Raw genomic sequence first — 16,583 nt, 5'->3', positions numbered from 1 at the left:
AGCTGGAGATGCTGCTGATCCTTCATCACCAGAGGGTGGTGGTACCTGCAAGAGACTCCGATACTTAAGTTAGCATGGGCTTTAAGCAGGTTTTTAGTAGAATCAGAGTATGAGTTATACCTGGGTGCTCCAGTGTATTTATAATGTTGTAGAGTGATCTTTTCTGGAGATAAGATAGTTATCTTATCTTATCTTTAAGTGAAGTCATCTTTATCTTTAGGAGAACCGTCCTTATCTTTCTAGGCTTTGGCTGCCTTTAGATTTGGGCCGTGTTCCTTTGTCTGGGTCTTTTTGGGCCTCTGTAGTGATTTGGTCGACCTCTTTTATAAAGAGGTCAGATAATCCTGGTCTGAACAGGTCGGTCGACTTGTCGTCAATCAGCCCGGGTCACACAGCTCGGATCCGGGCATGAACAAAGAGCTAGAGAGAAGATTAAAAGAATTCTTAGAGTCCCACAGAACCCGATCCCGCAATCGTACGGTAAAGGAGCGTTCCCGAGGTAGAGAAAGGGTGAGTCCAGAAAGGTCCCGAGATCACCGACGTGAAGATGGGGTCGGCTAAAACGGAGGAAATCCTCTCGACATCAAGATCCATATGATGACCACAAAAGATGAAGAAGGTCCAACTCCCAATCCCAATCAACTCAGTCCAGAAGGAAACGGACTTTGGACAGAAGTCCAAGCCCTATGCATTATATGGATTCTAGGGAGCATGTAATCATGGGACAAACTCCCTTTGCCTCACATGTTCTACAGGTCCGATTATTCAAATACTTTGATAAACCAACCGATTTGAAATATGAAGAAAAGTCAGACTCTCAGGAACATATAGATGCTTTTGAAGCATGAATAAACCTAAAGGGAGTAGGAGATGCTATAAGATATAAAGCATTCCCAATAACTCTTTCTGGGCCGGCAAGGGTGTGGTTCAACACATTGTCCTCTGGCTCCATCTCCTCATTTCATGGCATCAAGGTCAAGTTTCTTGCTCACTTTACCACTAGGCGTACTCAGGCTAAACACCAATTTCACTACTCGGAGTAGAACAAAGGGTTGGGAAAAGCATAAGAGATTATCTTGACAGGTTCAACAAAGCACTCTTAGAAGTGAACACCAGAACACCAAAGGTCATATGTCTTTGCCTTATCGCCGGTTTGCTCGAAGGAGACTTCTGTAGGCACCTCACATCTAAAGATGTGAAGTTTATGGAGAAAATCCATTAGATTGCTCTAGAATATATGAAGGACGAAGACATCTCAAGTGTAGTTTTGACAAAGTGAAAAAACTCAGCTCCCTCACCTAATAAGGCCGGGACCTCGGGATAAAGTACTCTAAAGACAATGGTTCCTAGAATGGGAAAATTTTCTTCATACATACCGCTCGTGGCATCACTAGCGGAGGTTTACCAACAAGTGTCACATCGTGGCATCTACCCAAAGCTAGGCAAATTTGACCAAGGGCATCTTTAAATAAATCTCAATATTGTGATGACCATAAGTCCTATGGTCATAGGATAGAAGATTATGTAGATATGAAGGATGCCTTAGAGTAGGCTATCCAGGATGGAAAGCTTCCAGAGATTGTCTAGCATGTTAAGCCACCCCAATGACAAAATGATTATGAATATCAGGAGGCGAGGAATCCTCAAAATTCTAAAACTACAAAAAGTCAGGAAGTCACTGCACAAGTGTTTGTGAATGTGGTGGTACGAAAGAATGAGTTGTAAAAAACTAAAAACGCAATTAAGAAAGATGTCAAGTCCACAAGTAGTTCCAACGTTTTCAAGATACAGAGCTTCCCAACCATTCAATTCAATGCAGAAGATTACCAATATACCACGATGGAGGATGATGAGCCTTTGGTGATCACAACTAGGTTATGAAATGGAATCGCAAAAAGAATATTGATATATATTAGAGCAGATTCCAATTTACTATTTAGGAATGCATTTAATGCCCTAGGGCTCAAGGATCACCATCTCAAGCCACACCTACCTGGAGTGATGGGATTGGGAGATTATTATATCAAACCTGACGGAGCTATCAACTTCCTCTTCACGGTGGGAGAAGGATCGGAAGCTTGGGTGGTACAAGAAGAGTTTGTAGTTTGAAGGATTCAACGGCCCATAATGTTATCCTTGGACGAAAAATGCTGAATGACCTTTGCGCTTTCGTTTTAACCAAGTTTTCCATCATGAAGTATATGACGGCAGAAGGATGGGTAGCCACAATTCAAGGAGATCGAATATTTGCTATCAAGTGCAATACAGCAAGTCTGGGCCTAAGAGATAAGGCCCAGAAGTCCACAGGGGTATTCTTACTGGATTTGGACTCTCGAGTTCAGGAGAAGCCGAGGCTGCAGACTGACGATAATCTGGAAAGATCCAAATTGGATTGGAGGCGGAGAAATATACATTCATCAACAAAGACTTACTTTACCCGCTGAAGTCGGAACTTCAAGATCTCTTGAAAGGTAACATATCTATTTGCCAGGGAACCATCCGACATGCCCGGGATTGACCCCGCGTTCATGTCCCATCAACTTGCCATCGATCCCTCGTATAAACCGGTCGCTCAACGACATCGTAAGATGTCCCAAGATCAGGGTGACGAGGTTAAGAGGCAAGGGCAAGGGTTATTTGTAATACCCTACCACACTAAACTTTACGCTTAAGTCGTAAAACAGAGGTGGTGTGGTATTACGACCTCTAAAATAAAATGAGTACATATAATAGCAGAAGAATTATAATATGCTAGGAGCCTTGAAGAATAGAGGAAACAAAAATCGCGAAATAAAAGAGCAACGCTCAAGGAACGAGTTAACTTGCGTGCTAAGAAAACCATAACTATTAAACATAAGATAACAGAAGTGGGAATAGAGTGCCAAAGATACAAAATAACAAGCTCCTAACTCAGCCTGCGAAGTCAAGACTGGCCGGAGAATATTTACATATATATACATACATATCCAAAACCCAAAAGTACATATACACAATCCTGCCTCTCCATAAACCTCTAGGAGGATCAAAAGAACAAGTTATGCAGAGAGAAAACTAAGTACATATATATACATCATAGCATGACAAAATAACCCTGTAACCACTCTGCTTCAAGAGTCCAGATGCCTAACGAGATGCCTCTCGACCTGCATCTGAAAAATAACAACATAGTATGGAATGAGAACCGGAGGTTCTCAGTATGGTAAAGGTGCCACACACATAATATATAAGGTCCTGGGAATGCCAGAGGCAATCCTAGAACGCCGACACTCAGATTATAGAGCTTAAAGTATTAAATAGAAGCCATAAAAGGTGGTTCTCTAAAAATATTTAATCCTAACTCAACTTAACCTTAAATCTAAATCCATACTGCCATTCTTCCATACCTCCAACTCCTTCATGCATTTTCACAGACAAATAGACAGATAAGGCAAACACAAGAAGGTTACAACTACTGCAGGTAACAAATACACATTTAGCATGGCAAATACAGATAGGCACACCCAATTAAAGCACAAGCAAGTAATTCAAGTAATATGCATATGATGCATGCCTGTCCTATGGCTGATGAGGCTCATCTGTCGGTTATCCAGCCAACCCGACAAGTCTGAATTGTCCTTAGACGGTCCTCCGACGTGCATCCCCAAGAGTCTATGCATAGCTTTTTTTTAAGTAATCAATATTGCTCAATGGGGGTAACATTTCCGGGAATTTATATAGTGCCCGGTCACACTTACGTCGTAGGGTCAACAGAGTATCGAGTTTTCAACCTGGTACACATGGTGGCAAGCCACGGCACTTTATCCAGGGAATCTCTGATGTGGCGGAAATTGGGGAGTTAAGAATTTATTATAAGAGATGCGTTGCAAGTAAAGTTCTTAACAAACCAGAAATCCACTTATCAATTTAGAAGGGTTGTCACAAAGTTAAAATTAAAATACTGGGAGTATGAGTCCCAGGTCGTCTCCCAACGAGTTGCAGAGAGATGTGCTATTTTATTAATCAGATGTTTTCAAAAATGGTTTGAGTTGAATAACAGGAAATTAAATTGGAGAGTTTATGTAATTTTAAATAAAAGCCTTGGCTGGGAGTAGATTAGTTGGAAGCCCTATTCTTGTTGGAGTATTCTCAAGATTAATTGGTAATTGAGGGTTGTTCTGTTTAGTTATCCCTTACTAGGTAAGGAAAAGTCAAACAAGTTGGAAAGCTATTTCTATTCACAAGTCCCAATTCGCTTACTTGGAAGGATTGGTGTCAGTGACTAGAGAGCAATCCAACAATAAACCCAATTACAATTTTTCTTTTAAGCATTCCAACTCAAGATCTTCCTTTCAATCAACTCCCATCCAAGTTATGGAACTACTCGCTCATTGTAAATGTAGAATTCATAACATAGGAAAAGGAAATATAGAAAGACATGATAAATAATAATCAAAGGAATCAATTAGAAATAAAAATAGTTCTTGTATTAATAAATTCTAAAAATAATCCAATAATAATTCTGAGTAAACAAAGGACATGGAAGAGTAAGAGACAGGTAAAGAAAACAAACTAGAATGACAAAGTCTTGCTGAGGTAATAACTCTTCTCAATATCCCAATGCGAAAAGCAATAATAATAAAATCCTAAGAACTATGAATGTGTAGAGAGAAAACCTAGAGGAGGAGTAAAACTAGATCTAAAACTAAGATTGTGTGGAATGAATGTCCTCTTTCGGTTTCTGCATGTTCCTTGGCTCTAGTCTGCTTTTCTGGGCCGAAAACTGGGTCAAAGTAGGGCCCAAAATCGCCCCCAGCGAATTCTGCAGATTCTGCAGATCGCGCATGTCACGCGATCATGTCATTCATGCGGACGCGTCATTCAGCGTTTTGCCTTTCCACGCGTGCGCGTCGTCCACGCCTCCGCGTCACTTGTGCAGTTCCTATCCGCGCGGTCGCGTGAGCCATGCGTCCGCGTCACTGCGATTTCCTTTATGTCGCGCGGTCGCGTGAGCCATGCGTCCGCGTCACTTCTCGCTGGTCATCTCCTCAATTTCTTGTGTTCCTTCTATTTTTGCAAGCTTCCTTTCCAATCTCCAAGTCATTCATGCCCTATAAAGCCTGAAACACTTAACACACAGATCACGACATCTAATGGAATGAAGGAGAATTAAAATACGTAATTAAAAGTCTCTAGGAAGTAAATATTCAATCATGTAATAATTTTAGGAAGGAAATATAAATGCATGCCAATCATATGAATAAGTGGGTAAAGAATTGATAAAACCATACAATTAAGCACAATATAAACCATAAAATAGTGGTTTATCAACCTCCCCACACTTAAACATTAGCATGTCCTCATGCTTAGTTGAAGGAGATAAAACAAATGAGTAGGAACATGTAAAACTCATGTAATGCAATGCAACCTATATATATGAATGCAACTATATGATTCTTGTCCACTTGGTCAAAAGTAAATAGGTTCTTCAAGACAATCACAAATCAAACTCCACTAATTCAATTCTTATACAGTAAGAACAGATAAAAATGCAAGAAGGTAGCTCCTGAAAGCAGGGAACATAGAATTTAAGCATTGAACCCTCACTGATGATGTATGTATACTCTAATCTCTCTAGTGTATAGGGCAATCACTCTATCCTTCTCTAATCATACTTTCTAATTTTTGTTCTTCTCCTAACCAATCAACAACATTTAATATACCTATGCAAACATCATAAGGTCTTTTCAAGGTTGTAATGGGGCCAAGGTAAGGGTAAGGATACATATATGGTTAAGTAAGCTTGTAAATTGAATCTTTAATTAACCTAAGCTTTAACCCATACATATGTACATTCTATATAACTCAAATTTCATACCTAGCTACCCAAAATTTCTCTTTCACATTCCATACTCATGTATCAACTTTTTATTTTAACTTTATCATACATGCATTGATCCTTGAATTCTTAACTTAACATTGGGGTAATTTTGTCCCCTTATTCATTTATTGAAAATTTTATTTTAATTTAATTTAATTTTATTTTATATTTTTTATTTTTTTTTTGAATATAAATATGGAAATAAACATAGCTTATCAATGCACATAGATTTTTTTTATTCTTATATTTCACATGAGTAGGTACCCAAATTTCCATTATATTATCATGACACATTGCCTTATTATCTTTTGTTCCCACAATTTTCCATACTTAATTAACACACACAATTCTATCTTAAGCTAACCAAAGGCTCAATTGAAAGTGGCTAACAAAGGTAATTGAAAGGGTAGGCTTGATTTGGATAAGTGAGCTTAAACAAGTAATGGCCTCAATCATATGCAAACATATAAATATATTAAACATTGGACATATAGGATGAAACAAAATGTAGATTACAATCATAGAGAAGTAAACACACAAGAATAAAATAATTATGGTTAAATAATGTAACCATGTAAATAAGCTCAAAATCTCACAGGTTGTGTGTTCTTTAGCTCAAAAACCATGTTCTATATACAACTTCAAGCAAATTTAACATACAAGTTTTGATAAAAATTAGTGAAATTTTATTCTCAAAATAGGGTCAGGGTCTTAGAAGAAACTTATTGTCTTTTCAATCAAGTAGAACATGCATGCAACTAATCTATTACTATGTAATTTATCCTATTCTACAAAAGAAAAACTAACTAAATATCCTATTTTATTGGTGTTAGGAAAGAGAAATTACCTCCGGAAGTCAGGTACTGACCGACCTTCCCACACTTAAGGCTTTGCACCGTCCTCGGTGCCATCTGTCAGGAACAGGCGTGGGCTGGTAGCAGTATCTCCACAGTCGGGACCATCATGGCTCCATGTGCTGGTAAAGGAAGTGGAGTCCGGGGTGTCTGAGTTCTTGAATTTTCCCATAATCAGCTCCTTAAGGTATGTGAATCGGTGCTTGTTACGGTGCTCTCTTAGCTTAGCTTTCTGTTCCTGCCGATCCAACTTTTCAAGTATCTGATGGAGCAGTTGGGTTGTTGTAGGTGCTTGTGGTGCGGAAGGAGGGAGCTCTTCAGCCGGTTCAGGAGGCTGGCTAGTAGGGGCTGCTGGAAGTCTAATATATTTCCCGTTAGGGACGTACTGATCATCCCGTGGAAGCATGGCTTTGGTGTCCCCAGCTCTGTAGGAGACCCTGGCTGCTGAGACGAGATCTGAGACCAAGGCGGGAAAAGGTAAGTTGCCCGCAATCTGTACATGTCCCATGGCATTCCGGATGTGTCTTGGTAAGTTCAGAGGCTGGTTTGTAAGGATGCACCATAGTAGAACGGCCATGTCTGCAGTGAAGGAGGATTCGTGAGTGCTCGGAAAGATGTAATGGGACATGATCTGTGCCCATACGCGAGCCTCCAAGGTAAGTGCTGAAGCCGATATTCCCTTAGGACGGGAACGGTGGTATCCGTAGATCCATCTGCTGCCAGGTAGTGCGATAACTCTGAGAACAGCGTCCCAGTCAAATTGGTACATCTGGCGCTTGAGTGAGGCTTCTTGAAAGGCGTCCAATCCTTCTGGAGCAGGGGGAAGATCTAGATCTTGTTGAATGGCCTCTTCTGTAATGGGGACTTGCTTCTGACGTACATAGACAGACTGCAGGGTTGGCAGGTGGAAATTAGAGTAGAACTCAACAACCCAAGAAAGATTAACCTGCCTTGGCTGTCTCTGGAGGAAACCCCATTGTCTTCGTGCAATTTGCGGCTCAACAAAGGTAGTAATATTGGGCGGGAGGATAAGAAGGTATTCGTTGTTGTAACTCCTTTCTGCCAGGATGGGGAACATCTGCTCACAGTAGCGATTGGTAAATCGTGCAGTGTCCTTTGCTGGGAAGGCTTTCTCTTTTTCATCAAACTTTATAATCCTCTTAATTCTTTTTGTTGAGGGCTTGACTGCAGTTGAAGAGGGTTCTGTCACTAGTGCTCTTTTTGTTCCTCTCCTTGCTGTTGATTTGGGAGTAGCTTTCTCTTTTCCTTTCTTGGTGGCCATCCTGAAAAGGAAAAAAGGAAGTAATATGAATTCAAAGGGACAGAGCAAGGAAGAGGATGGTGTAAGTGATAATCAATGCACGGTAAAGAGGATGTCGTTAACACATGGTCATGACTACATGTGAAAAGTTTACCAATGGAAATACAGCAAGTGCATGTGATGACAATTAAATGCAAGGTGTTTATTGGCATGCAGGCAAAGGTATGAGTAGCATAGATCAAGCATTTAATATGTTAAATATGTTATCACTCGTAACAAACTAACCATCATGTTTGTATTGACAATTAAATTAAATTAATAAAATAGTAAAGGAAATTTATGAAAAGCAAGCATTGAATAGTAGAATAGAATAATGTAGAAAATGCATAATGCATTATGAGTTTTTTCACAAACATGTAGCATGCATGATGAATAAACTATTGAAAATAATAATTTGAACATGCAAGCAACCCTTTAAAAAGTAATATATAATTGCCAAATAATTTTACAACAATCCACAAGCATATAATGAGAAATAATGACTCAATTAAATTTCTAACACCAATGAAAAGAAAAGGAAAGAAAAAGAAAAAGAAAATATGGATAATGAAAGTAAAAAGAAAAGAAAAGAAGAAAAATTAAGAAGAAGAATAGAAAAGTAAGAAGAGAAGGGAAAAGAAAAACCTTGTAAATGGTGGTGAGAAAGTAGAAAGTGAGAAAGAAGGAAGAAGGAAGAAGGAAGAAGGAGGAAATAAGGAAGGAAAAGAAAAAGTAGGATTTGAAGGGAGAAAGATAAGATATTTTGGCACATTAGGTTAAGCTGTGCGGCGCAGGCGACGCGGACGCGTGGGTGACGCGGTCGCACGACTTGTGCTTATTCGGATTGACGTGGTCGCGTCGGTCACGCGGTCGCGTGACATGTTTTGTGCTACTGGCGCGAAGGCAGCCTCGCGCTCGCACAACTCTCTGTTCAAAATCTTATTTTGCCAAATTTTGGGTGACACGGTCGCGTGGTCGACGCGATCGCGTGAGTGGCCAATATTGGAATATGACGCGGATGCGTGAGCCATGCGTCCGCGTGGTAAGGCTGTGCGTCTAGCGCTAGTCCAGCACCACTCCAGCATAACTTTCGGGTATGCACCCTTTTTACGTCGATTTTCATGTCACGCAGCCGCGTGGGTGACGCGGTCTCGTGGGAGGCCAGTGTTCGCACATGATGCGGACGCGTCAGTGACGCGGTCGCGTGGGGTGATTTCTGCCAAAGGCACGCCTCCAGCCACGCTTCTGCGTGACTTTCTGTTCGCTTTCTTATTCTTTCTGAGCCACCTGCGACGCGGACGCATCATTGATGCAGTCGCGTCGCGTGAAATTTTTTTTTTAAATATAAAAATATGCAAATGCAGATGCAAGCTATATGTGCGAATAAGGAGAAGAGTTATGAAAAAAGAAAACTACGAATAAAGAAAAGAACGATCATACCATGGTGGGTTGTCTCCCACCTAGCACTTTGCTTTAACGTCCGTAAGTTGGACGCTCCACTAGCTCAGTCTTCGGCTATGTGTGGGTCCTCCAAGAGGAAGATCTCGAGCTCTTTGTTTTCCTTCAACTTCATGCCATGGTACAGCTTTAAACGATGTCCATTAACTTTGATGAGTTCAAAGCTTGAAGGATGACTTAGGTAAAAAACTCCGTATTGCTCGGCCTTCTCTACTCTGTATGGACCTTCCCATCTTGATCTCAACTTGCCTGGCATGAGCCTCAGTCGAGATTTGTAAAGGAGGACTAAGTCCCCAGGTTGGAACTCTCTCCTCTTGATGTGCTGATCATGTACAGCCTTCATATTCTCCTTGTACAGCCTTGAGTTCTCATAAGCTTCCAGGCGAAGGCTTTCTAATTCTTGCAGTTGCAACTTCCTCTCAGCTCCGGCTGTTTCAAATCCCATATTGCATTCCTTTACTGCCCAAAAGGCTTTGTGCTCTACTTCAACTGGGAGATGGCAGGCTTTTTCATAAACTAAGCGAAAAGGACTCATCCCAATGGGTGTCTTGTATGCTGTTCTGTATGCCCAAAGTGCATCTTGTAGCCTGATGCTCCAGTCTCTCCTATGAGGTTTGACTATCTTTTGCAAGATGCGCTTTATCTCTCTGTTTGACACTTCGGCTTGCCCATTAGTATGAGGATGGTAGGCGATTGCAACTTTATGAATTATCCCATGCTTTTTCATTAATCCTGTTAGTCTCCTGTTACAGAAATGGGTGCCTTGATCGCTCACGATTGCTCGTGGTAATCCAAAGCGACAAATGATATGGTTTCTAACAAAAGAAACAACAGCGTTAGCATCATCAGTGTGGGTAGGAATTGCTTCCACCCATTTGGAAACGTAATCCACAGCTAACAATATATAAAAATAACCATTAGAATTTGGGAATGGACCCATGAAGTCAATGCCCCAAACATCAAAAATTTCACAGAAAAACATAATCTGTTGAGGCATCTCATCCCTCTTGGATATATTATCAAATTTTTGGCATGGGAAACAAGATTTACAAAATTCAGCAGTGTCTCTAAAAAGAGTAGGCCACCAGAATCCACAGTCTAAGATTTTTCTAGCTGTTCTTTGAGGGCCAAAATATCCTCCACTCTCAGATGAGTGGCAGGCCTCTAAGATAGACTGGAATTCTGATTGAGGCACACACCGTCTAATTACCTGGTCAGCACCACATCTCCATAAATATGGGTCATCCCATATATAATATTTAGACTCGCTTTTCAGCTTGTCTCTTTGATGCTTAGTAAAGTTTGGAGGAAAGGTGCGACCAACTAGATAATTAGCTACAGGTGCATACCAAGGGACTACCTCAGATACTGCTTGCAGGTTATCAAATGGGAAATTATCAGCTATAGGAGTGGAGTCATCCTTAATGTGCTCAAGGCGACTCAAGTGGTCTGCCACTAGATTCTGGTTACCACTCCTATCCTTTATTTCTAAATCAAATTCTTGTAGTAGCAGTATCCAACGTATAAGCATTGGTTTGGATTCCTTTTTAGCTAATAAATACTTTAGAGCTGCGTGGTCTGAGTACACTACTACTTTCGTACCAAGTAAATAGGCTCAAAATTTATCCAGAGCAAAAACAATAGCAAGAAGCTCTTTCTCATTAGTAGTGTAATTAGACTGAGCGGCGTCTAAGGTCTTAGACGCGTAAGCAATGACGAAAGGATCCTTACCTTCACGATGAGCCAGTGCTGCTCCTACTGCATGGTTGGACGCATCGCACATTATTTCAAATGGCTGGCTCCAGTCTGATCCTCTCACAATTGGAGCTTGAGTCAGGGCAGTCTTCATCTTATCAAACGCTTGTTTGCAATCCTCACTGAACTCGAACTCAATATCTTTCTGCAGTAGTCTAGATAAGAGAAGTGCTACCTTACTAAAGTCCTTAATGAATCTCCGGTAAAAACCTGCATGGCCAAGAAACGAACGGACTTCCCTCACAGAGGAGGGGTAAGGTAAACTAGAAATAGCATCCACCTTTGCTGGATCTACAGAAATGCCAGTATTAGATACAACATGTCCTAGTACAATCCCTTGTTTAACCATAAAGTGACATTTTTCAAAATTCAATACAAGGTTTGTACTGACACATCTATCTAACACTCTAGATAAACTATCCAAAAGTCATCCATAAAAACCTCCATACAGTCCTCAATAAGATCAGAGAAAAGACTCATCATGCACCTTTGGAAAGTAGCTGGTGCATTGCACAAGCCAAAGGGCATTCTCTTATAAGCATAAGTCCCAAAAGGACATGTAAAAGTAGTCTTTTCCTGATCTTCAGGAGCTATATGAATCTGGAAATAACCTGTGTAACCATCTAGAAAGCAATAATGTGATTTACCTGACAAGCGATCCAGCATTTGATCGATGAATGGAAGAGGATAGTGATCCTTACGAGTGGCTTGGTTGAGACACCTGTAATCAATGCAGACTCTCCAGGCGTTCTGTACTCTGGTTGTCATGAGCTCTCCATGCTCATTCTTCACTGTAGTGACTCCAGACTTCTTGGGCACCACTTGTACTGGGCTCACCCATTCACTGTCTGAGATGGGATAGATGATATCTGCCTCCAGTAGTCTGGTCACTTCCTTCTTGACAACCTCTAAGATAGTGGGGTTCAGTCTTCTCTGGGTTGACGGACAGGTCTTGCCCCCTCTTCTAAAAATATTCTGTGCTCACAAACTTGAGGGTTGATGCCTACTATGTCTGCCAAACTCCAACCAATTGCCTTCTTGTGCCTCCTCAGCACACCAAGTAGCTGCTCTTCTTGTTGAGAAGTGAGTTCCCTTGCAATGATAACTGGAAACTTCTGCTTGTCCTCAAGGTAAGCATATTTGAGGTGTAGAGGGAGGGTTTCAATTCTAACTTCTGCTCATGGTCAGGCTTTGGGTTGTCTGGAGTTGGTAACAATGGTAAAGCATTGTTATTGTCCTCAGAAAGTGTCCCCATACTCGGACCTTGTCCTATGTACTTCTCTTCAAATTCTTCCTGGTGAATTTCAGCCACGGTTTCATCTATGATGTCACACCGGAGGATAGAATGATCCTCCGAAGGATGCTTCATAGCTCCATTCAGATTGAAGATTACTACTCGGCCATCTATTTCAAAAGAGTATGTTCCTGAAAAAGCATCCAATTTGAACTTTGAGGTCTTCAGGAATGGTCTTCCGAGTAGGATTGATGATGGCTTCTCTGAGTCATTTTGGGGCATCTCCAGGATATAAAAATCAATGGGGAAGGTGAGTCCCTTAATGCTCATTAATACATCTTCAGCAACTCCAACCACTGTAATAATGCTTTTATCTGCTAACACAAAACGAGCTGCCGACCTTTTTAAGGGAGGGAGCCTTAAATTGTCATATATAGACAAAGGCATTATACTAACACATGCTCCTAAATCACACATGCAGTCAGAAAATATCACACCGCCAATAATACAATTAACCATACATGGACCTGGATCACTACACTTCTCAGGTATACCTCCCATTAAAGCAGATATAGAACTACCTAAAGGAATAGTTTCTAATTCATTAATTTTGTCTTTGTGTATATATAAATCTTTTAGAAACTTTGTGTATTTAGGTACCTGCTGAATAACATCAAAAAGGGGAACAGTTACCTCAACCTTTTTGAATATTTCTACCATTTTGGGATCAGGTTCCAACTGCTTCCTGGGCTTCCTTGCAAGTTGTGGAAATGGAATAGGAATGGTGTTTTCTGCAGTGTCTGCGCCCTTTTGTGCTTCTTCCTATGATTGAACTTCTTCTTCTTCAGCCATGTCCTGTATGTCCTTTTCCTCTTCAACATCTTCTACTTCCACTACCTCTTCAGCTGAGGCGTGTTCTGGTGGGTTTGGCTCCTCCTGATTCCTCTCTTGCAGTGTAGTTCCGGACCTTAGGGTGATGGCATTGATGCCACCCTTCGGATTGGGCAAGGGTTGAGAAGGAATTCCACTGGAGTTTGCCTGTTGAGTGTTTGAAGTATTGGGTGGTGCCAGCTGAGAGATGAGAGCTTGTATGGCGGATGCTAGGCCATTAAGTGAACTTTCCATGTTCCTTTGTCCTTGTGCAATGGATTGAATGGCCTCTTCACTTGGAGAGGAATTAGATTGAGTGATCTGCAGAACTTGTTGCTGGTTGTGTTGTGGTCCTTGGGACTGCCTCAGGTGAGGTGCTCTGTAAGGCTGGTTCTGGTTCTGCTACCTGTTGTTGTTATTATTCCACCTCTGATATCCTTGATTGTCTCTGCCTCCTCTATTATTGTTGTCCCTCCAATTCTGGTTAGAATTATCCCTCCAACCTTGGTTGGAATTGTCCTGCCATCCATGGTTGTAACTGCCACCTTGATTGTACCCTTAGTTGGTGCGGTTATAGAAGTTATGAGTGGCTGCCACGGTGTTGTCTTCCTATTGGAGCTGCGGGCATTCATCAGTATAATGGATGTAATCAGCACAGATTCCGCACACTCTCTGTGGGACTAGCTGTTGGCTTTGATGCGCTTGTTGTTGACTCAACTGCATCTGCTTCAGTAAGGTGGTCATTTCACTTATACTCTGAGCCAGAGCAGTAGTCTCCTTGCTAGAAGATACCTCTACAACAGCTTTTGACCGACCTTGTTTCTGCCTGTGATTCCTTGTAGATTCAGCTAAGTCGCTGATCAATTGCCATGCCTCATCAGTGGTCTTGTACTTTTTCATAGACCCATTGCTAGCACTTTCCAATGTAGTCTTATCTTGGGGCCTCATGCCCTGTGTTACGTAGCCGAGCAACACTATCTTGTCAATCATATAGTGGGGGCATGCTTCCAGAAGGTTGTTGAAGTGCTCCCAGTATTCATAGAGAGTCTCGGATTCATCCTGAACAATCATGGAAATGTCTTTCTTCAGTTTATCAGTAACTTCAGCTAGAAAGAATTTTTCTAAAAATTCCCTTCTGAGTGTATCCCAGCCGGATACAGTTGCTGCGGGTTGAGTGTAGTACCACTCTCTCACCTTTTTCTCAAGAGAGAATGGGAAGGCTTTCAGCAAAATAGAAGTTTCATCCGCACCATCGTGCCTGACAGTAGAACAGGCTGCTTGGAAGTCTCTAAGGTGCTTGATAGGCTCTTGAGCAGGCAAGCCATGAAACTTGGGCATCAAGTTTAGCAGTGCAGTCTTTATTTCAAAGTCTGTAGCCACTGCTGGGTGATGCACTTGAAACGGTTGCATTGAAAAATCAGGGACTCCAGCCACCTGGATAGTAATTCTCCTAGGTGCTGCCATGTCACCTGCACGTAAATCAACCGAATCAGCAGAAAGGGAGCCTGTTTCTTCCTCAAGTGACGTTTCAGATCCGCCCTCAGAGAGGACTAACCGACGCCGAGCTTGCCTTATTCGTGAAATAGTTTTTTCAATCTCAGGATCGAATACTGGCAAGCTTGGATCAAGAAGTGAATGCGTCATTTAACGAAAGAAACATGAAGCTCATAGTAGCAAAATAAAATAAAATACAAATAAATAAATTACAATTAATAACTTTAGCACTCTATTGCAACTCCCCGGCAACGGCGCCAAAAATTGACGTGGCAGAAATTGGCGAGTTAAGAATTTATTATAAGAGATGCGTTGCAAGTACAGTTCTTAACCAACCAGAAATTCGCTTATCAATTTAGAAGGGTTGTCACAAAGTTAAAATTAAAATACTGGGAGTATGAGTCCCAGGTCGTCTCCCAACGAGTTGCAGAGAGATGTGCTATTTTATTAATCAGATGTTTTCAAAAATGGTTTGAGTTGAATAACAGGAAATTAAATTGGAGAGTTTATGTAATTTTAAATAAAAGCCTTGGCTGGGAGTAGATTAGTTGGAAGCCATATTCTTATTGGAGTATTCTCAAGATTAATTGATAATTGAGGGTTGTTCTGTTTAGTTATCCCTTACTAGGTAAGGGAAAGTCAAACAAGTTGGAAAGCTATTTCTATTCACAGGTTCCAATCCGCTTACTTAGAAGGATTGGTGTCAGTGACTAGAGAGCAATCCAACAATAAACCCAATTACAATTTTTCTTTTAAGCATTCCAACTCAAGGTCTTCCTTTCAATCAACTCCCATCCAAGTTATGGAACTACTCGCTCATTGTAAATGTAGAATTCATAACATAGGAAAAGGAAATATAGAAAGACATGATAAATAATAATCAAAGGAATCAATTAGAAACAAAAATAGTTCTTGTATTAATAAATTCTAAAAATAATCCAATAATAATTCTGAGTAAACAAAGGACATGGAAGAGTAAGAGACAGGTAAAGAAAACAAACTAGAATGACAAAGTCTTGCTGAGGTAATAACTCTTCTCAATATCCCAATGCGAAAAGCAATAATAATAAAATCCTAAGAACTATGAATGTGTAGAGAGAAAACCTAGAGGAGGAGTAAAACTAGATCTAAAACTAAGATTGTGTGGAATGAATGTCCTATTTCAGTTTCTGCATGTTCCTTGGCTCTAGTCTGCTTTTCTGGGCCGAAAACTGGGTCAAAGTAGGACCCAAAATCGCCCCCAGTGAATTCTGCAGATTCTGCAGATCGCGCACGTCACGCGATCGCGTCATTCATGCGGACGCGTCATTCGGCGTTTTGCCTTGCCACGCGTGCGCGTCGTCCACGCCTCCGCGTCACTTGTGCAGTTCCAATCCGCGCGGTTGCATGAGCCAAGCGTCCACGTCACTTCTCGCTGGTTATCTCCTCAATTTCTTGTGTTCCTTCCATTTTTGCAAGCTTCCTTTCCAATCTCCAAGTCATTCATGCCCTATAAAGCCTGAAACACTTAACACACAGATCACGGCATCTAATAGAATGAAGGAGAATTAAAATACGTAATTAAAAGTCTCTAGGAAGTAAATATTCAATCATGTAATAATTTTAGGAAGGAAATATAAATGCATGCCAATCATATGAATAAGTGGGTAAAGAATTGATAAAACCATACAATTAAGCACAATATAAACCATAAAATAGTGGTTTATCAATCTCGTATCTCAGATTATTCAAATTCATAAGCCATTTAAATAATTCAATTAT

Source organism: Arachis hypogaea, chromosome 16, assembly GCF_003086295.3.
Source record: "Arachis hypogaea cultivar Tifrunner chromosome 16, arahy.Tifrunner.gnm2.J5K5, whole genome shotgun sequence".
Taxonomy (NCBI): domain Eukaryota; kingdom Viridiplantae; phylum Streptophyta; class Magnoliopsida; order Fabales; family Fabaceae; genus Arachis; species Arachis hypogaea.
The sequence above is the reverse complement of the archived record's forward strand: the minus strand, read 5'-3'. Positions refer to the sequence as shown.